The following is a 19,932-nucleotide window of genomic DNA, read 5'->3' as shown; positions in this document are numbered from 1 at the left end:
AGATTACAATAATGGTCCAAGTATAGAACTGGCTTTGCTAGGGGGTTCCTTACAGCAGCAATTCACAATAATTTAGTATGTATGTGTATATGTATGTTTTGAGACAAGCTCTCTCACTCTGTGTAGCCCAAGCTGGTCTCAAACTTGGAGTGATCTCCCTCTCAGTACTGAGATTATAGGCATGATCTTGTCTGGCTCAGCCCTTTACCAAAAGGTAAAATTTATGTGTAGTAAAATGCAATAATGCGCCATGTGGACTTGGAGACCAGGCCGAGGTTGTCAGGTCTACCTGTTTGAGCCATCTAACTGGCACAGTATTTTCTCCAGGATGCTGGCTAGACAGGGTCTCCAACACTAAGGCAACTACTTTCCCATCAATCTACAACTCTAGTCCTTTTATTTCCCCAAATATTCTTTAAAATAGAAAATCTGAGCTGGCTTTGACTTTTTTTTGCCTTTAAAGCTTGATTTGAAATCTTTTTACAGCTTTATCACCTCCCTTATTTTCTTCAATGTATAATTTGTTACTGTAACTCTACTGTCATTAATTCAGCAAACATAATTGTTTGAAAGAGGGTACATTACACAGTCTTGGTAACTTTCTGAGAAGCCTTCATTTCTCTTTCTTGTGTTTGGTAAAAATTACACTGAAGACCTCTGTGACAAATTTCCAACTAAGACCATACTTGTATCGTTATTGTGAACTGCTGTATTATAAGGAACCCCCTAGATAAAGCCAGTCCTATATTTGGACCATTAATCTGGTAATCCAAGACAATTTACAATTGTAATTGTCTGCCTCACAAACTGCGTGGGTCAGAGAGAGGCAGGGTGTGGGCTCCCACCTGAGTTGAACCCACGTGGTGGAAGGAGAGAATGCGCTCCTGGAAGGTGTCCTCTGATCCCCACAGGGGTACAGTGGCATGTGGGCACTCAAACATACACTCAATCACACACATAAGAAATTTTAAAATAATTATAGTTTTGGTATACATACAACACACAGTAAATAAATGTAAAACATTTTTAATTAAAAAATTCTCAGTTTTAAAACAAAGAACTAAATTTTGGAAGAATCAAAAAATTGTTATCCACTTAAGTCTAAATTCTATGATTAACCTCATTCATATCCTATCTTAAAAATCATACATTAACACATCCATGAAAGAAAAAGCTAAAAGCAATCTACATTCTAGTACACCTAAACTGAAATGTATGTTCTACTATTGGGTTTGCCCATTTTCTCTTCCCTACTCACTAAAGGAATTCAAATTAAGACTTGTCTACCATCTAATAAAAATAAAAAAATAAATAAATGGATAAATCGACATACTTTGAAGCCAGCCCAAGATACAATGAGATCTATATAAACGGCTATTAATAAAGTTTAAACCTAATTATTTCTAAAGTATTCAAGTGCTACTTTTTACTATACTGTTTCAAGTTTCTTTATCCAAAAAGAAAAAAAAAGTGCTTGTCCTACAATTACTGCAGCCATTATGAAAGCAAACCTAACTGCTGGGACCCAGCTCAAAGCACTATTACTCATGTTAGTAAGATTCAATCTCTTTTTTTCAATCTATTATAGAAAGCTACACACATCATGAAATATGGGATCCTAATATAGAGAACTATTCTACTATGATTTTATGTCAAAATTTTGTTGATGGACATGATGGCTTATGTCTATAATCTAAGCACTTCTGAGGTGAAGGCAGGAGGATCAGAGAGAGATTCAAGGTCAGCCCCTGCTACATGGAAGACTCAAAGCCTGTCTGCTCTGTCACCAAACAAAATAAAGTATTTGTCCCTAAAGTCTTATCTTGGAAGCCACCCTTAAATCTCACCATTCCTTATTGCTACGTTCACAAAAATACCAAAGGGCTCCTGAAGGCCTAAAATTCTCACTATATAAATTTACTTTCATCATGCTTGTCTTACCTAGACAACACTCTTTTCTCCCATATAGCTCCTGGTCACAACAAGTATATAACAATTTAACTTTCCTTGACAGGCAGTAGTACACACCTTTAATCCCAGCACTTGGGAGGCAGAAGCAGATGGATCTCTGAGTTTGAGGCCTGCCTGGTCTACAGAGCAAGTTCCAGAACAGCCATAGAAACCCTGTCTCAAAAACCAAAGGAAAACAAAGCAAAGCAAAGCAAAGCAAAAAAAAAAAAAAAAGCCAAAAGAAATTTTACTTTTCCTTAATTCCTCACTTACCTGTAAGCTAAAAAGCCAATCTACACTTATGAATAAAATACAATGATGTTTTATCTAAGAATTTGTAACAGGGTCTCTTTATGAGAACTTGCTATATAGTCAAGGCTGGCCTTAAACTCACATAAATCCACCTGCTTCTTCCTCCCAAGAATTGTAATTGAAGATGCATGTCACCACATGCAGCTGAACTTATAATTTTAAGCAATGCATTTCAGAAAGAATTCCACAAGACTCAGTATATATAAATGAAGCCAAGCATGGCCTTTCTCAAGAAAATCTCAACCACCTGGGCCTACCTATAGGTAGGTCCAATAGTATTTAATACAGTTTAAATTTAAAATGTGTGTACTCATTAGCTGTGGTGATGCACTACTCCTTTAGTCCCAGGACTGAGAAGGCAGAGACAGGAGGATCTCTGTGAGTTCAATGCCAGCTTAGTCTACAGAGCAAGTTTCAGGCTGGCAAGAGCTATATAGCAGCACCTTTTCTTAAGGAGGAAAAAAAAGCATATACTCACACAAACATTAGTGAATACATCTGGCTTAGGTCAGGGCATAAAGATGTCAGAAAAGAAAGAAAAAACTGAAGTCAAAATTGCTCATTCTCGCAAATTTCACGCTTGTTAAATAGCCTAATTCTGGGAGGTAGGGCACTCACTGTTTTGTTTTGTTTTTGTTTTTTGGATTTGGTTTTTTCAAGACAGGGTTTCTCTGTGTAGCCCTGGCTATCCTGGAACTCACTCTGTAGACCAGGCTGGCCTTGAACTCAGAAATCCGCCTGCCTCTGCCTCCCAGAGTGCTAGGATTACAGGAGTGCGCCACCAGCGCCCGGCCTGACACTCACCTTTAATCCCAGCACTGTGGCTGAGGCAGAAGGATCTGGAGTTTGAGTATACTTGGGCTTTATAGCCAGACCCTGTCTCACTAAAAAAAAAAAACAAACACAACTTCATTCTCAATGTAGCACAAATGACTCCCTGTACCCAATCCAGTTTAAAATGGCTTGGCAACTTTACTAATAACTACCATGTATATAATATTGAGAGCACACCATGTATATAATATTTGATACATGACAAAGTACCTTTCTTCCCTTATATTTTCATAAAAACTTGATAAATTACAATGAGATCCTGCCCTTTTCAAATTCTGGCAAACCACTATATTCTTTATATATTTGATTCATCAATCGAAAGCATAGTGCATTATAACTAAGATAACATAATACTACTTTATCAATCAGCAATTGATTCTGCATTTAGTTACCAGTCTACTGTCCAGTATATCCTTTCTGAGCAGGTTCAATTTCCTTTTAGAGGCAGAACCTCATGTAGCCCAAGCTGGCTTCCAACTTGGAATATAGCCGGGGATGACTATGAACTTCTGATTCTTCTGCTTCCATCTCCCTGAGGTTACAGGCAGGAACCCAGGGCTTCCCGAGTGCTAGGCAAGCACTCTACCCACTGAGCTATACAACCAGCCAGAGTTTGTTCAAATCGTCCTACAAAGAAGCCATCTGATCAAATACAATCTTGGAATAGGCTAAGTTAATTTGGAAAATATAAAACTTTACCATTTATCAATTTCCTAACAGTGGGGGAAACCACTAGTTCAAATGAGATGTCTGTAAGGCAGTAGCACTGTACAGAACAGAATGTTCTAAAACATACCTATCCTATTTGGTATTCCTACACAATCCTTTATTGCAATACACACGAGAATAAAGCTACACATCACCTGGCAGCTTTCACATCCTTTCAAATTATGCATAGGAGAATATTAAAAATATAGGGACTGGCCTGGATGTAGTGGTGCATGCCTTTAATCCCCGCCCTCTGGAGACAAGAGGCAGATGGGATCTCTGTGAGTTCAATGCCACTCTGATCCACAAAATGAATTCCAGTACAGTCTGGGCTGTAATACACACACACACACACACACACACACAACCTCATGTCTCAAAAAAAAAAAAAGACATTATATATATATATAGAGAGAGAGAGAGAGAAAGAGAGAGTCTAATTGAATGCAGTAGTAACTAACTTGGGAAAAACCTACAACACTGATTTTGCTACCTATAAACTAAATTTTAGCAAAAACAAACAAACAAACAAACCAAAAAAACCTACCCCCAAAACATTGTTAAAACACAGAGAAAGCCTGCACTAGACACAATTTATCCCAATTATTCTGAATAACATAATTGGTCCCATTTTAAAATAAAATGACTCAACAAGTATTCAGTATGTCTAAACTTTCACTCCCCAAACCCTTAAATTAAGCAATCCTAGAAAAGCAATGAGGCCCAGTTCACTCCATATAAGAGCTATATTTTCTTTTTTTTTTTAAAGACTTATTTATTAAGTACACTGTAGCTGTCTTCAGACACACCAGAAGAGGGCGTCAGGTCTAATTACAGATGGTTGTGATCCACCATGTGGTTGCTGGGAATTGAACTCAGGACCTTTGGAAGAGCAGTCAGTGCTCTTAACCTCTGAGCCATCTCTCCAGCCCTAAGAGCTATATTTTCCTTGACTTTCTTCATGACCTTGGGCTACGTCTTTCAAATAAAAAACGATAATGATATTTGCATGTGCCTGCTTATTACTGAAATCTAATCCTAATATGTGAACAGCAAGTGAAGCACTCTAGACTGCACCTATGAAGCAGACTACTGAATGAGAAACAGTAACTAGTATGTAATATAAGCCATGTTTTAACCTTCAGTTTTATTCCTGGAGAAAAACACCTATAATGCCACAAATTCGACAAGACGAAAACATTGAAAAAATTGAGGGACTATTAAAAAAAAAAAAAAAAGTAAAAAAATAGCTTCCACATGCTGTTTCATGTTTCATGGCTTTTATAGAGATAATTGCTGGACCACAAACACAAATGTGTAACTTGGCATTTCATGAATCAAAATAATATGCAATCTACAATCTAAAAATTATATAGATAAGCCTATCATTTCAAGGTACTAATTTGTATATGAATGTAAACGTAATCTTGGTATTGTCTTAGTAGCATGAAAAAGATAAAATTCCTGCCTTGGAGTAACATCTTCTAAGGATAGTCATCTCAGGAGCTTAGGGTAGTTTCCCAGCAATATCTCAGTAGGTTTCCCTGAGGTACGCTTAAAGTGCTTAACATCATTCACACATTCAGCTACCACTAGGGCGAGAAGTAAATAAACACCATTTACTTTTGCAATTATTTATCACAGAATCCTGGTCAAGAACGCAAAAGTAAACTCACACGGACATATCCGAAGTAAACAGCACGTTAAATATAATTAAGATTCACCCTTAACTAATCACTATGGAAATCAGAGGCCTCCTACATACGCTGGGTTTTACTACCACACTTGATTTTACAAAGTAGTAATGTCAACTCAACATTTTACCAGTACAGAAGACGGACAGAAGTTCCAAGAACCTCCTCCCAGTTTCTCAAAGGATGTTTGTAAGAGCTCAAGTAGAGAGAGCAACGCCCCCCTAATGCACCCTACAAGAATGAGATATCGAAAACATTACGTGGGCCCACAAGAAGGTTCGAAAAGGCAATCTAACTTAATTAGCTATAAGGTCCGCGGGGTCAGAGACTAGGAACGTGAGGTGGGGTTGGGGGCGGGTAGCAAAGTGAAATCTAACCCCAGAAATCACAACACAGGCCGCAGCCTAAGAGCTGAAGCTGGCGGGAAGTGAGCTCCCTTGCCGTTCCCCGGGGAAAGTCCAAGCCAGAGCAGCTTCCACACAGTGGACGTACAAGGCGCCAACAGTGCATGCCTACGGACGTGCTGGAACCGCTCAAGGCTCGGCTTGAGAAGGGGAGGAGATCCCGGCAGACGGCCCTGGGAGAGGACTGAGCTTCGGAGCAACGGCAGCGTCTGGGCCAAGGGAATTACCTTCACTGTGACGACAGAAAAGTGTCCTCGGGCTCCGGCGATGGTCCCGACTGCGCAATAGGTGGTGTCTTTCCCGCTTGTCCCTCAGCAGCAACAGAACCAGCTCCTTCAGCCAGTCGCCATTTCCCGCCTACCGACCTGCTGCACCGCACGGACAGGGACCCGGATGGAAAGCGGCCTCTCCGCGCAGGCGCCCTGGCTTCCTCCTCCCCCGCCCGCCACTATCCGGAGAGGCGGGAGGGAAGGAATGCGGGAGGCCTGGCCGGCAGCGGGGGAGGGGGAACCAACTTTTACTTCTGTGTAGAGGCTGAAGTTTCTGCCGCCTCTGGGAACTCACTCGTGCGAATTCCTGACCAAAAGAAAAACAAAAACCAAAAAACAATAAAAAATGAGCACAGGGCCTTAGGGCCCCGGGAATTAGACTGGACGCAGGCTCCGAGGGGGCTCGGAGCGTGGGGGACGTTTGTACTTCGGGGGCCTCCGTAGCGGGCTGCGGGGTGGTCGCAGGGGGAGTAGGGAGGAAAGCGTTAGCAGCGGAGGCGGAGACACCGGGGGCGGTTTTCCCTCCCGCCGCTAACGGAACCGCCTAGGGTCGGGCGACACGGAGAGCGCGCCCTGGCCCGGGAGGCGGGGTTTAAGAACGCGCCGCGCACCCGGCGGCCTTGGTTAGCGACTAGGCGGCAGCGGGTGGAGCCGACGGGAAGGGGCGGTGCTAACGGCTTGGCGCGCTGGAGCCGAAGCCAGTGCCTGGCGTTCCCCAAGACCGGACCCAGCCTGCTCCTGGTGCTTTCGGAGGTTCGCGGAGGGTCCCCGAGAGTCTCTTTCTAGCTCACTTTCCTAGCGGGAACCTCTGTTGTTCTTGGACGTGTGAAAGAGACTCTTACCCTTCCGTTCCTCGCGATGTGGGCGGTGATCCTGTACGCTTAAAACTCGAGTCTTTCAAATAGGTTTTCACGCACGACTGTGGGCTCGATCTAGACTAGATGGTTCTTAACCTTCTTGATGCTGCGACGCTTTAATACAGTTCCTCATGTATGGTGACCCCACCAACCGTAAAATTATCTTTGTTGCTACTTCATATCTGTAATTTTGCTACTGTTGTGAATCAGAATGTAAGTATCTGTTTTCCCATGATCTTAGTCAACCTGAGGTTTAACCTCTTGAGGGTTGCAACCTACGGGTTGAGAAACACTGGTCTAGATAGCGCTTTTGACTGAAATTCCAGGTTGTTCTCATTCTATAAGGAATGTTGATTGAAAACAGGCTGTGTAAAAAGGATATAACTGAATTAGGAAAAGCAGTCACTGCATTCCCAGAGTTAACAGTCCACCAAAGAAGACTGGTAAGGATGTGATAAGGTGAATTATAGACGTGATACTAGTAATACGCTTAGTAGGATAGCATGTGATTATGTCAGCGACGGGGTCTGGGGAGTTTTCATAAGACTTTTCCTAAGTGAAGTATAAATGGGGAGTTGACTTTGTAAAAGTTGTGTTCTTAGAAAAAGGAAACAAAGGAAAATCCCAAGACAGAATCCTGTTGAGCCACTATCTGTAGAAAAAGAGGAGGGAGGGGGAATGGCCGAACAATAGCAGGTGAGGCAGAAAGGTAAATGCAGAAGTGTGGAGTGCTCTTGTAAATATTGTTTCTCCTTCAAAATGTGGAGCAGGTGGGTTGTCAAGATCCTGTCAGAGCTGAGTCCTTTTGCAATTTAAATCTTCTCAGCACAAAATTGGTTTCATTCTGGGCATGGTGAGACCTGCCAAGTAATCATAAAGCTCTGGATTACTGAGACAGGGGATTAAAAAGTTCCAAAGAGCCGGGTAGTGTTGTCGCACGCCTGTAATCCCAGCACTTGGGATGCAGAAGCAGGCAGATTTCTGAGTTCGAGGCCAGCCTGGTCTACAGAGAGTTCCAGGACAACCAGGGCTACACGGAGAGACCCTGTCACGAAAAAAACAACCAACCAAACAAAAAAAGTTCCAAACGGCCCGGGCCGGCAACAAGAACCTAGCTCTGAAAGAAAAGAGAGAAAGAAAAGGTAAAAAAATATTTGAATAAAATATTGAAAGCCATTGGTATACAGAGCACAGAACAAATTGAGAGTCTATATAATCATAGGTTCCTGAAAGGCAAAAAATATTATAGTGTGTATGATGGAGTTATAGAATGTAAACCCAGCAATTATCTCCTCTGAGTACTAAAATTGTTTTATATACATTTTTATTTCATGGTGTAGGCACCCACATGTCAAATATGAAGGTCAGAAGACAGTTCTGTGGTTCTCTCGTGCCACCTTGTGTAATTCAGAGATGACACTGGGATCATTAGGCCTCTCAGAACCGCACATTAGCGATCTCTCGCCCCGAAAACCTTTTTTTGTTTTTATGTGTATGAGTGTTTTACTTACATGTATACCCACATCTGGTGCCATAGGAGGCCAGAAGAGGGCGCTGGATCTCGGAACTCTGGAAGAACTTAAAAAAAAAAAACAAACCCACACTTAAGAGTCTGTAAATGACATGTTTCATTTAAATTTTAGAATGATGCACATTTGAAATAACTTTGGAATAATTGACTTTTTATTTAAAAATATGTTTATGGTTCTGGAGAAGAGCCCTGGCTACTGTTAAGGGCCACCAAGTTGAATTCTCAGCACCCACATGGCAGCTATAGCTGCAGCTTCAGGAGATCTGACACCTCTGGCATCAAGAGGTGTCTGCACACACTTGCAGTACACATAGATGCCACACACAATTTTAATTAAAGAAATACAGTTGGGGTAAAGACCCTTTGTGTCTATTATGCAATCTCTAATAGTGTTAAGATTATCAGAATTATGGCTAGAGGTGGCTCAGCAGTTAATAGCACTGGCTGCTCTTCCAGAGGACATGAGTTCAATTCCCAGCACCCACATGGCAGTTCAAAATTGTAACTCCATTTCCAGGGGATCCAACACCCTCACACAGACATACATGCGGGCAAAATACTAATGCACATGAAATAAAAATGAGGAAATGAGTTAATATTTTTTTTTAAAAAGAGTGTTAGTCTAGGCAGTAGTGGCACACGCCTTTAATCCCAGCACTTGGGAGGCAGAGTCAGGTAGATTTCTGAGTTTGAGGCTAGCCTGGTCTACAGAGTGAGTTCCAGGTGAGCCAGGGCTATACAGAGAAACCCTGTCTCGAAAAAAACTGAAAAAAAAAATTTAGATTTGCTACAGAAAAGTTGCAGTTTGTAAGCTCAAATGTTTTTACAATTTATGAACTTTTTCAGTTTTTTTGTTTGTTTTGGGATTTTGGGGGAATGTTTTTTGTTTTGTTTTGAGGCAGTGTTTTATGTTTCCAAGACTGGCCTCAAACTCACTATGGATACAAGAGTGCCTCACCGTCCACGTGCTGGGTCACAGGTGTACTTACTTCTAAACCCGTTTCCACCAAAGAAGAGTACATTTTTTGCTTTTCACCTAATCACGTATTTACTCTCTGGTCTACTTGTACTACCTCCACACCCTCATTAGCAAAATGAATTATGTCTAAATATAAATTTCACTTTAAAATTAAAGGTGTTCTATCCATACCCTAGGATAAAGGACACATCTAAAGGCTGTTAGATGAGATGATTTATCTATGATCTCATTCAAATGAGAGTATACATCAAGCACTCAGCAAGGTGCTTTTCTTATTATTATGGAACTTGTAAATGTCATCAAGCTTGGGTGCAGAGGCCTTTAGTCCCAGCACTCAGGAGGCAGAAGGAGGTGTGCATTGTGAGTTCGAGGCCAGCCTGGTGTACATAGTTCCAGGACAGCTCTGACACAGGGAGACCCTATCTCGAAAAATAAAAACCCAGTCCAAGATTTTAGATTAAAAGTCTAAAAATGTTGACTGGGTATAGTTGCATACCTGAACTCTGACCTATTTGGCAGGCTGAGAAAGAGTTCAAGGCCATGTTGGAGCAACTTGTCAAGGGGGGAGAAGGGAGGGAAGAAGTAACAGTAACCTTTCTTCACCTGGTGGAGTTGGTATCTCAGTCTGCTAACTGTGGCCTCATCCTAGAAGCTTCTAGCCTCTGTACAATCTAATTTTGGCCTAGAATGTTTTCAGCCTCTGAGATTTACTGCTGAATAAGCTCACCCTTTCTAGTTCTTTCTGAATTTGCAGACTGGTCAACTCAGCTGTTCAGGCTCAAAACTGATTCAATCTGGATTCTTTCTCAGCCTCTGAATTGCTCTGCTTGGCCTCATACCAACTGTGACATGTACTAATTGTCTGGCTTGGTCCATCTTTACCCGTGCCTAGCTTTGTCTCTTTGCAACCTGTCCAGCTGTTCTGGTAAACTGCCTCTTCTCCGTTTTGTGCTGCTCTCTCTTATGTTGCCTCTTTCCTCATGAGTTGGGCAGATCCTGTTCTGTCAGATCTTCCTCTGATTCATCAGTTTGTCTGCCACTCAATTAGACATCACTTTCAAACATGGGCGCTTTCTTCTACAAACTAACTTTACCTTCATTATTTGGAATTAAAGATATGTGCTAAGGGTGTATCTGTATTCCAGCCAGAGGGATTAAAGGTATATACTCAGGGCTGAGCCACACCACAATAAGAAACATTTTTTTCAGTAAATAACACAATCTCAAGTTTCACACTGTGATCAAATATCCTGCAACATTTCCTCCTTTTTGCCTAAGCAAAAATTGTACACAGTTCAACTTTATTTTTTTATTTTTAATTTTTGGTTTTTTTGGGTATTTTGTTTTTATGGATTTTTTTAATTTGGTTTTTTCGAGACAGGGTTTCTCTGTATAGCCCTGGCTGTCCTGGAACTCACTCTGTAGACCAGGCTGGCCTCGAACTCAGAAATCCACCTGCCTCTGCCTTCCAAATGCTGGGATTACAGGCGTGCGCCACCACTGCCAGTACAGTTCAACTTTCTACAACAGAAACAATTATCAATCCCACAAATTTAACAGCCCAAAGACCTTATGAAGATTCATGGCTGTGACAATCCTTCATAACTGCAGTACTGATCATCTGTCCTTTAGTAAATGTGTATTTCAGCATCAAGGTTTTCAGTCTGCCAGTCAAAGAAATGATTTGTCCTTCAGCTGGTTTGTTTAGCTGTCACCATGTGTGGGGTGTGAGGAGAGCCATCTTTCTGTGTCATCTGTGTTGCTTTTTGTGTCTCCTCCTTCAGTTGTGCCTTTCATGTGGAAGCTTCTCTTGCTCAGATCTTTATTTTGATGGCATCCATAGTCATTCATAGGCAACTTAACACATCCCCCACATTCCATTCTTATGTTAAGACATCATTAATACAGGTTGATCTAATTGAGCATTTTTTTTCCAACTGTTCAGTCTTTCAGGAAATCTTATTGCCATTTACTGTTTATCAAGTTACAATTAGAACTTTATGAATTCACACATGAATGAGACCTTCAGGCATTCTCATTCCATGCCCAGCTCCTTGCCAGGGAGCTGGGCTTCTTACCATCGTTAATTGGCTGGCTGTCTTGGTCCTCAATTTCATTAGGTACCATGGGATCACAGTTAAGCATTTCCTGTTCTCTTAATTTCTGCCTCTTGTCTCTCAAGCCTTTGTATTATGGCTAATTTTTCTTGTACAGCATTTTTCAACATTTTTCACGTTACATTGTTTTCAAATCTGATGGCTCTCAGTTTGTCTACAGCTGGAATGGTTTCTCTGACCTGTGGGATTGTGCCACAAGTTGGAGTGCCAAAATGTTAATACCCCAGGTTTTACCAAATGAAGACTCATGAGCCAGATGCTGGGTAGAAGTCTACTAGCTCAGAGAGGTAGAGAAAATACCCAGCTGGCCTACTTCCTCAACTGATGTCTCTTTTGGGCCTGAATGTAAACAAAGAATATAGAAAATAAAAATTAAAAAAAAAAAACAACCCTCCAAATTGCCAGGCAGTGGTGGCTCACGCCTTTAATCCCAGCACTTGGGAGGCAGAGGCAGGCAGATTTCTGAGTTTGAGGCCAGCCTGGTCTACAGAGTGAGTTCCAGGACAGCCAGGGCTACACAGAGAAACCCTATCTCCAAAAAAAAAAAAAAAAAAAAAAAAAAAAAAAAAAAAAAAATCCCTCTAAATTGACTGTGACTGTTCCTCCTTTCTACTTCCTGTGTCTATAGGCCCTCCTCACTTCCTTTTATTCTTTGATTTTATGTTCATTCCTTGTCAACTGATTGCGTGCTCTGCCTCTTGACCTATGGTTGACTATTTAATCTTGTTTTCAATAAACAGAAAGCTCTTGGATTAAAAATATGTGCTAGGGCTGAGCCAAACCATAACTAAAGCACATGAAGCATTGGTTTGGGGTTTTTTTTTTTTTTCCTTAGTTTTTATTTTGTTTTTTAAAGCAGGGTTTCTCTGTGCAATCTTGGCTGTCCTAGAACTCTGTGGGTCAGGCTGGTCTCCAATTCACAGAGATCCTCCTGTCTCTGCCTCCCACGTACTGAGATTAAAGGTGTGCGACATTACTGTCCAGCTTAACTTTTTGAGGGCAAGCTATGAGAGGTTCAGGACAGTGTCTCTGTAATTCAATCTAGTTTCAAACTCCATCTATAGCTGAGGGTGAACTTGAACTTCTGACCCATATGCTTATATTTTTACAGGGGCTGAGATTATAGACTTGTGCCATCATTCATTACTCAGTTAAAAAGAAGGTTTCTGGGGCTGAAGAGATGGCTCTGCAGTTAAGAGCACTGACTGTTCTTACAGAGTTCAATTCCCAGCAACCACATGGTGGCTCACAACAATCGTAATAGGATCGGATGCCCTCTTTTGGTGTGTCTGAAGACAGCTAAGGTGTACTCATATACATAAAATAAATCTTTTTGAAAAAAGATTTCTGTGGGAGGGGGAAATGACATAATCACAAAATAATGTAATAATTATCTCAGATTATTATTCTGTGGTACAAATAGACGGTCCCTGTTATGGCTTAAATAAGAATGCCCCCAATAGGTTCATGTTTTTCAACACTTGGTTGCCAGTTGGTAGTAATATTTGGGGAGGTGCAGTCACTGGGATTATAGTCCTACCCCATTTCCTTCCTGCTCTCTCTGCATCCTATGTGTGGTTGAAATATGATCAGGTTGAAATGTGATCAGCCATCTTCTCAGTCCTGCTGTTTTCACCATCATGGTAACAAGTTTAATTTACCCCTTAATCTGCCTTTACTCAGTATTTATTGCAGCAACAGAAAATTAACTCAGTACCTAAATTTAAAAAAAAAATACAAATTGCTTCAGATATCCAAAACCTTTGGATCTACACTAACACCAAAAGTCCATGATTCCATAGTTGACCGTCAACAAACAGATGACCTCAAAAGTTCAGCTATGTGCATAGGTGCACAGAAAACAAATTCTGTATTTAGATTTGGTCCCACCTCCACAACTCACTAGAATATGTAGTAATAATCTATGATGTAAAAAAGAAAAAAACTGAACTCTACTTTCTCTTCAGCTTACTTAACCTATGTAAGAAATATTTACTTTTTAGTTGAATCATTTGATATATTAACTAAAATTTCTTTCATCCATTTATTACTCAGTGTTCTAGATGTTGGTAAAGGCAGCTTTTCTTCCACCCCTGGTGGAATCCAGCTGGACTTCAATATATCAGCCAGTTCCATATCCAGAGGATTCAACCCACTATTTACAAAAACAAAAACAAAAACTCTAGTCTGTATGTTATCCACTTTTGTTACTGTTATGGTTTAAAAGGCTAGTGATGTAGCTCAGGAGCAGCATCCTATGATAAACTGGTTTTAACATCAGCTCACCACAAATTAAAACTGAAGAACTGTCCTGGTTGCCTTAATTGATGTGAGAAGACCCACTCTCAGCCACTTTAAGGGTGTGGCAGTTATTCTGCTCACTGGGCATTCCCACTTGTTGCTAAGTTGGTTTGTCCTGCTGCTGCTGCTGGCTTTGCTGGTGTCAGAACCAGCACTGCTAGGTTTCCATCAGTGACTAAGGATCCATGGCTCTCCAGGAACCTTTCAAGTCTTCCATTCCAGGTTGGAACTACTGAGACACTCACCCTTGACAACCCAGCTATCGACCTCTCTAGCCTGAGAGCCCCAGAGGGGCAGTTCCAACTGCAGAGCCACAGAGACCAAGAAGCTCTTATATTTTCAGCCTCTCAAGTGTGACCCAACTGTTGCTATGTTTTAAAAATGTTAATTTAATAGTTTCTTAATGTATTATGTATATATTAAATTATACATACATTTCCCTTATTATGCCTCTCTAGAGAACCCTATTAAAAATGACTAAAGCCTAGGGCATAGGGTTTAATGTCCAGCTCTGTGTAAACTGTGGTGTGCTGTGGTGAGCTGGCACACTTCTGTAAGCCCAGCATTTGGAGGGGGGGGAGCAGAAGGATCAGGATTCAGCTACTAGGAACTTCAGTATCATGTTAGGCTATAGGAGTTTGTCTCCAAATATTTTGCTTATATGTAGCAAAATGTTTTGCTATATAGACCACAGTGGTCTCAGACTTAGAGATCCTCCTGCCTCTACCTCCCAGTTGTGGAATGCCTGGTTCACTTTGCTTTTTTGATAGGGTTTCTTGAGTGACAGACTGGCCTTTAATTCATCATGCAGCCAAGGTTGACCTCTCTCTCCTGATCCCACTGCTTCCACTTTCTAAATTCTGGGCTTAAAGGTATATGTCACTCACTGTGCTAAGCTCAATGATTTTTATTATGTATTCTATGTATTTGAATGCTTTATCTGCATGCATGTTTGTACACCAGAAGAGGACATCAGATCCCATCATAGACAGCTGAAAGCTATCATGTAGGTGCTGGTACTCTGGAAAGGCATCCAGTGTTCTTAACTGCTGAGCCATCTCTCCATTTTTAAAAAAAAATCTCTCATTTTTTAAACAAAATTACTTAAATACTTTTAAATTATATGTGTGAGTATTTTTTATTGGAGACAGGGTCTTACTTTGTAGCTTTTGGAATTAACTATGTAGGCCAGGCTGGACTCAAACTGCCTCTGCTTCCTGAATACTAAAATTATAAGCATGCACACCACCACCCACAGCCCTTTATTTAAGAAGGGAGCATGGATAAATTATATTTTGTTTATATAGCTAGTCACCTAAAGAGGGGGTGGGGAGGAAGGCAAGACCCCATTAGGGGCCAAATGAGCTAACTACCTTCTCTACTTTTATCTACAGAGTTCCAAGAGTTTTTTTTAAAGTCATAACTTGGTAGGATTTAATCTCCCCACTGTTTCCTCTGACAATATTACCAAGGGCTTGATGTCTAGGTGTATCAGAGCAGGGAGAATAGACACTCCCAAAAGAACATGCTGTTAGCTCTCAAGGACAAATGGCCATCCATTCTTCCTTCCTTTCTACTTCCTTCCCTTTCTCCATTTTACTTATTTGTTTTGTTTTGAGATAGGGTCTTTCTAAATGCCACTTTGTCCTGGAACTCACTGTATAAACCAGGCTGGCCTTGAACTCAGAGATCTGCCTCCCAAGTGCTGGGACTAAAGGCATGTAGCATCACTCCCTGGCAAATACATTTCTTTGCTGCCTTTCAACATTATTTTCCATGGCTAGACCCAATTTGTTGGGATTTCTCCAGTGGCCACCTCCTTGGAGCCACAGGGCCAGCTAAGGAACAGAAGTTTCCAGAGTCACCCATCCTGGAAATAACACTTCCATTACACGTTTAATTTGGTTAAGACAAGGTTTCGTTCTATGTCAGGAGGGCCTGAAACTATATAACCCATTTGGCCTTGAGCTTGAGTTTCCATTACCTCAGCCTCCCAAATGCTGAGACTATGGGTATGTACTCTCTGTTCTCATAGCAGATTTTGTTACATGATCATACAAATGAGCAGGTGGGTACACATCTATTTTTCTTTTTTTTTAAAAAAAAAAGACTTGATTTATTTTATGCATGTGAGTACACTGTCGCTGTCTTCAGACACACCAGAAGAGGGAGTCAGCTCTCATTACGGATGGTTGTGAGCCACCATGTGGTTGTTGGGAATTGAACTCAGGTCCTCTGGAAGAGCAGTCAGTGCTCTCAACCACTGAGCCATCTCTCCAGCCCCCACATATATTTTTCTTTTGGAGAAATACTTTTCCTATTCTTTGGAGACAGGGTCCTATGTATACCAAACTGGCCTTGAAGTCACTATGTAGTGAGCTTCAACTGCTGATTCTCTAGCTTCTACCTCCCAAGTGCTGGGATTTTACGCATATATCCCCACACCCAGTTTATATGGTGCTGGGAAAGGAAACTGACTTCCTGGATTTTTCTAACCTTGAATGAGTGCTAGGCAAGCATTCTACCTACCATGTTCCCAGTCCCACATAACCTTAATTTTTTTTTTTCAGTTTTTCAAGACAGGGTTTCTCTGTGTAGCCCTGGCTGTCCTGGAACTCACTCTGTAGACCAGGCTGGCCTTGAGCTCAGAAATCCACCTGCCTCTGCCAAGTGCTGGAATTAAAGGCATGCACCACCACTGCCTGGCAATCTTTATATATATAAAGTGTGTTTATATAGTGTATACATATAGTGTGTATGTGTGTGTATATATGTATATATATACATATATATTTCACAAATTATTTTTAGTTATATTTGCATTTTTTAAGGTTTATTTTTTTATGTACACAGTATTCAGTCTACATATATACCTGCATTCCAGATGAGGGCACCAGATCTCACTATAGATAATTGTAGCTGGGAATTGAACTCACGACCACTTGGAAGAACAGCCATTGGTCTTAACCTCTGAGCCATCTCTCCAGCTTATATTTGCATTTTACTTAAAATATGTCTTTGATGTTCTACACTATTTATGGGCCATTTTCTTCCCCTGCTCATTACACTCCAGCTATGCTGGCTGGTTTTATGTCAACTTGACACAATCTATAGTCACCTGAGAGGCAGAAGACCAGGCTGTAAGCAAGCTGGGCTGGGAGGCATCTTCTTAGTGATTGATTTGTGAGAGTCTAGTCCCTACTCAAGACACCAGTTATATGACTGGACGGTCCTGAATAAAAGCTTTGGAACCTTGGAATTTTGGACCATGACCTGACATACACATGTCTTGATGTATGCACATATGTGTGCATGTAGAGGTCAGAGGTCAATATCTGGGGTCTTCTTTAATCACTCTCCATCTTATTTTCAGCACAGGGTCTCTCACTTAATCATTCATAGATTCATGAATCTAGATTCTGCTAGGCTGGCTGGCCAGTGAGCTCTAGGGTCTGTCATTACTTCCCCGGTGCTGGGATTTCAGACAGGTGCTACCGCACATGGCATTTACATGTAGGTATTGGGAATCTGAACTCATGTCCTCATGCTTGCACAGAAAGTAACTTTACAGCCATCTCTTCAGACCAGTTAAACTCTGTAGACCAGACCAGGCTGGCCTCGACCAGGCTGACCTGCCTGCCTCTGCCTCCCAAGTGCTGGGATTACGGGCGTGCACCACCACCGCCCAGCTCAGTTGAACTTTTAAAAATAAATTTTAAAACTCTCTCTCTCTCTCTCTCTCTCTCTCTCTCTCTCTCTCTCTCTCTCTCTCTCTCTCTGTGTGTGTGTTATGTCAGAGAACAAATTTGTGGTTACTTCTCCTTCTACATGGTTTCCAGAGATTAAATTCTGATGTTAGGCTGGCACTGCTGAGCATTTCCCTGCTATCTTGCTGTCCTCTTTTCTAGTTGGACTTTTGTTTTGAGGCAGGGTCTGTTCTATAGCCTTGGCTGTCCTGGAACTCACTATGTAAACCAGGCTGGCCTCAAACTCACAGAGATCCACCTGCCTCTGCCTCCTGAGTGCTGACCTTTTAGTAATTTTTTAAATTTATCTTTATTTTACAAATTTTAATTATAATTACATCATTCCTCCCTTCTACCCCTCCCATATAATCTCTATTTCCTCCCAAATCCACAGGACCTCCTCTTTAACCATTATTGTTACATAGAGATATAAATGAATACACATATAAAAATCACCTACAGAGTCAGTTCAGTGTTGCCTCATATTTCTGGAGTTGCCAACTTAGTACTGGGGAGTTAGTTACAGGGTGACTATCCCTGGGGATCACTATTTCTCCCATCCATAGCAGTTGTTAACTGCTTATAGTTCTTTATCTAGGGGTAGCATCCCATGAGAGTTCTCCCATCTGCATTAGAATATCAATCATTACTATTCAGGTCTTTTTAAAAAATTCTCACATATTACCTGATCAGTCTCCCCTATCTCCTTTCTCCCCCAGATTCAACTCCCAGACTGCCCCTCAGTAAAGAGCAGGCCTCCTATGGATGTCAACCAAACACAGCATAACCAGCTACAATTAGACTAGCCACATACCATCACATCAAGGCTGGATGAGACAACCTAGTAGGAAGAAAATGGTCCCACAAGTAGACAAGAGAGTCAGGGCAGCACCCCATCCCACTGGTAGGATTCCCGTATGAACACCAGGCAACCCAGCCATAACATATATGCAGAGGACCTACGTCAGACCTGTACAGTCTCCCTGAGTCCCTCCAAGTCCCAGTGAGTCTGTGGGTAGTGTCCTAGTGATGTGTCCCTGACCCCTCTGGTTCCTCAGATCCTTCCTCCTGGTTCTCCACTGGACAACCTGAGCTCCACCTGATGTTTGGCTGTGAATTTCTGCATCTACATCCATCAGTTGTTGAATGAAGTCTCACTGGTCATTTTGGTGACAATCCTCCTAGCCTCTGGTACCAGAACATTCGGTGCAGGACAAACTGAAGGTGGAAAGTTTTATGGCTAGGTGGGTGTTCCTATACCTCCACTTGAAGCCTTGACTCGTCTGTTGTTCAGGTCTTGTTTAGGCAGCCACATGGTTGAGATTTCATGGGTGTGGCTCCCTGACATAACTCAGAGCAGACATTCTGGTCCTCTGACTCTCACAGTCTTTCTGTTCCCTCTTCAGAGATATTTCCTGAGCTTCAAATGCAGTTGTGTTGTGGATGTCTATATTGTGGCTGTATTTTGTTCTCTGCATTTGAATAGCTGTGACTTTCTGTAATGGTTTCCTGCTGCAGACAGAAGCTACTTTTGATCATAAACTCATCTGAGGGTGTAAGGATAAGTATTTGGGGTGCAATTAGGAATTAGAGTTTTCGGGAGTGTTAGTAGGTTTTTCTCTTAGGTCTGTGACTTGTTCAGTCACAGGTAACTGGCTAGGTTCACAGTACCAGGCATGATTTCGCTCCTGTTGAGCAAGCCTTCGGGATTAGAAAGCTGATGGTGAACCCCAAGATATATGTTATTATTTTAACAATGTAGATCTGTTGCTGGTCCAGTGATTATTGCTGTGGTTCACAGACTTTATAGCTGAGTAGGAGTACCCGATGCTACAGATCCTATGAGAACAACTTCTCAGAAGAATCCAAATCAGTTCCAGTTGCATTACTCCAAGTTCTCTCTGAAGTGTATCATGTCTTCAGCAATGAGAGACAACCAGGGCAATAGCAGCAGCTTATATTCTTTTGTGTCTCTTGGAGTCTGTTACTCAACTGCTTGAGAGGGAGTTTCTCAGGCATGATACTGGAGTTTTGTTAGGTAGTCAATGATTCTTTCAGGAAGCATTATTGCCCAAAGTAGTGTAAGTTCTTTTAACACTCTCTGCCTCCGTCTCTACCTAACTCTTTGCGTGTGTACACACACACACACACCTGTGTGGTGGTTTGAATGAGAACGGCCTCCATAGGCTCATAGATTTGGATGCTTAGTCGCCATAGTGTAATTATTAGG

General features: G+C 41.6%; 1 protein-coding gene across 2 annotated transcripts in view; it reads right to left on the bottom strand.

Annotated features, from left to right (window-relative positions):
* The window catches only part of Ctdspl2 (CTD small phosphatase like 2), a 58,210-nt gene extending 51,500 nt beyond the window's left edge, over nt 1-6,710 (bottom strand). Inside the window, exon 1 of one of the 2 annotated variants that reach the window (XM_052183416.1) lies at nt 6,130-6,710. The gene's annotated coding sequence lies outside the window, so the exon portion shown is untranslated. The remainder of the gene's footprint in view (nt 1-6,129) is intronic. The other variant, XM_052183415.1, reaches the window with a different exon arrangement.
* Between the last annotated feature and the right edge of the window lie 13,222 nt (nt 6,711-19,932).

Source organism: Apodemus sylvaticus, chromosome 5 (assembly GCF_947179515.1).
Source record: "Apodemus sylvaticus chromosome 5, mApoSyl1.1, whole genome shotgun sequence".
NCBI classification, from domain to species: domain Eukaryota; kingdom Metazoa; phylum Chordata; class Mammalia; order Rodentia; family Muridae; genus Apodemus; species Apodemus sylvaticus.
The sequence above is the reverse complement of the archived record's forward strand: the minus strand, read 5'-3'. Positions and strand labels throughout refer to the sequence as shown.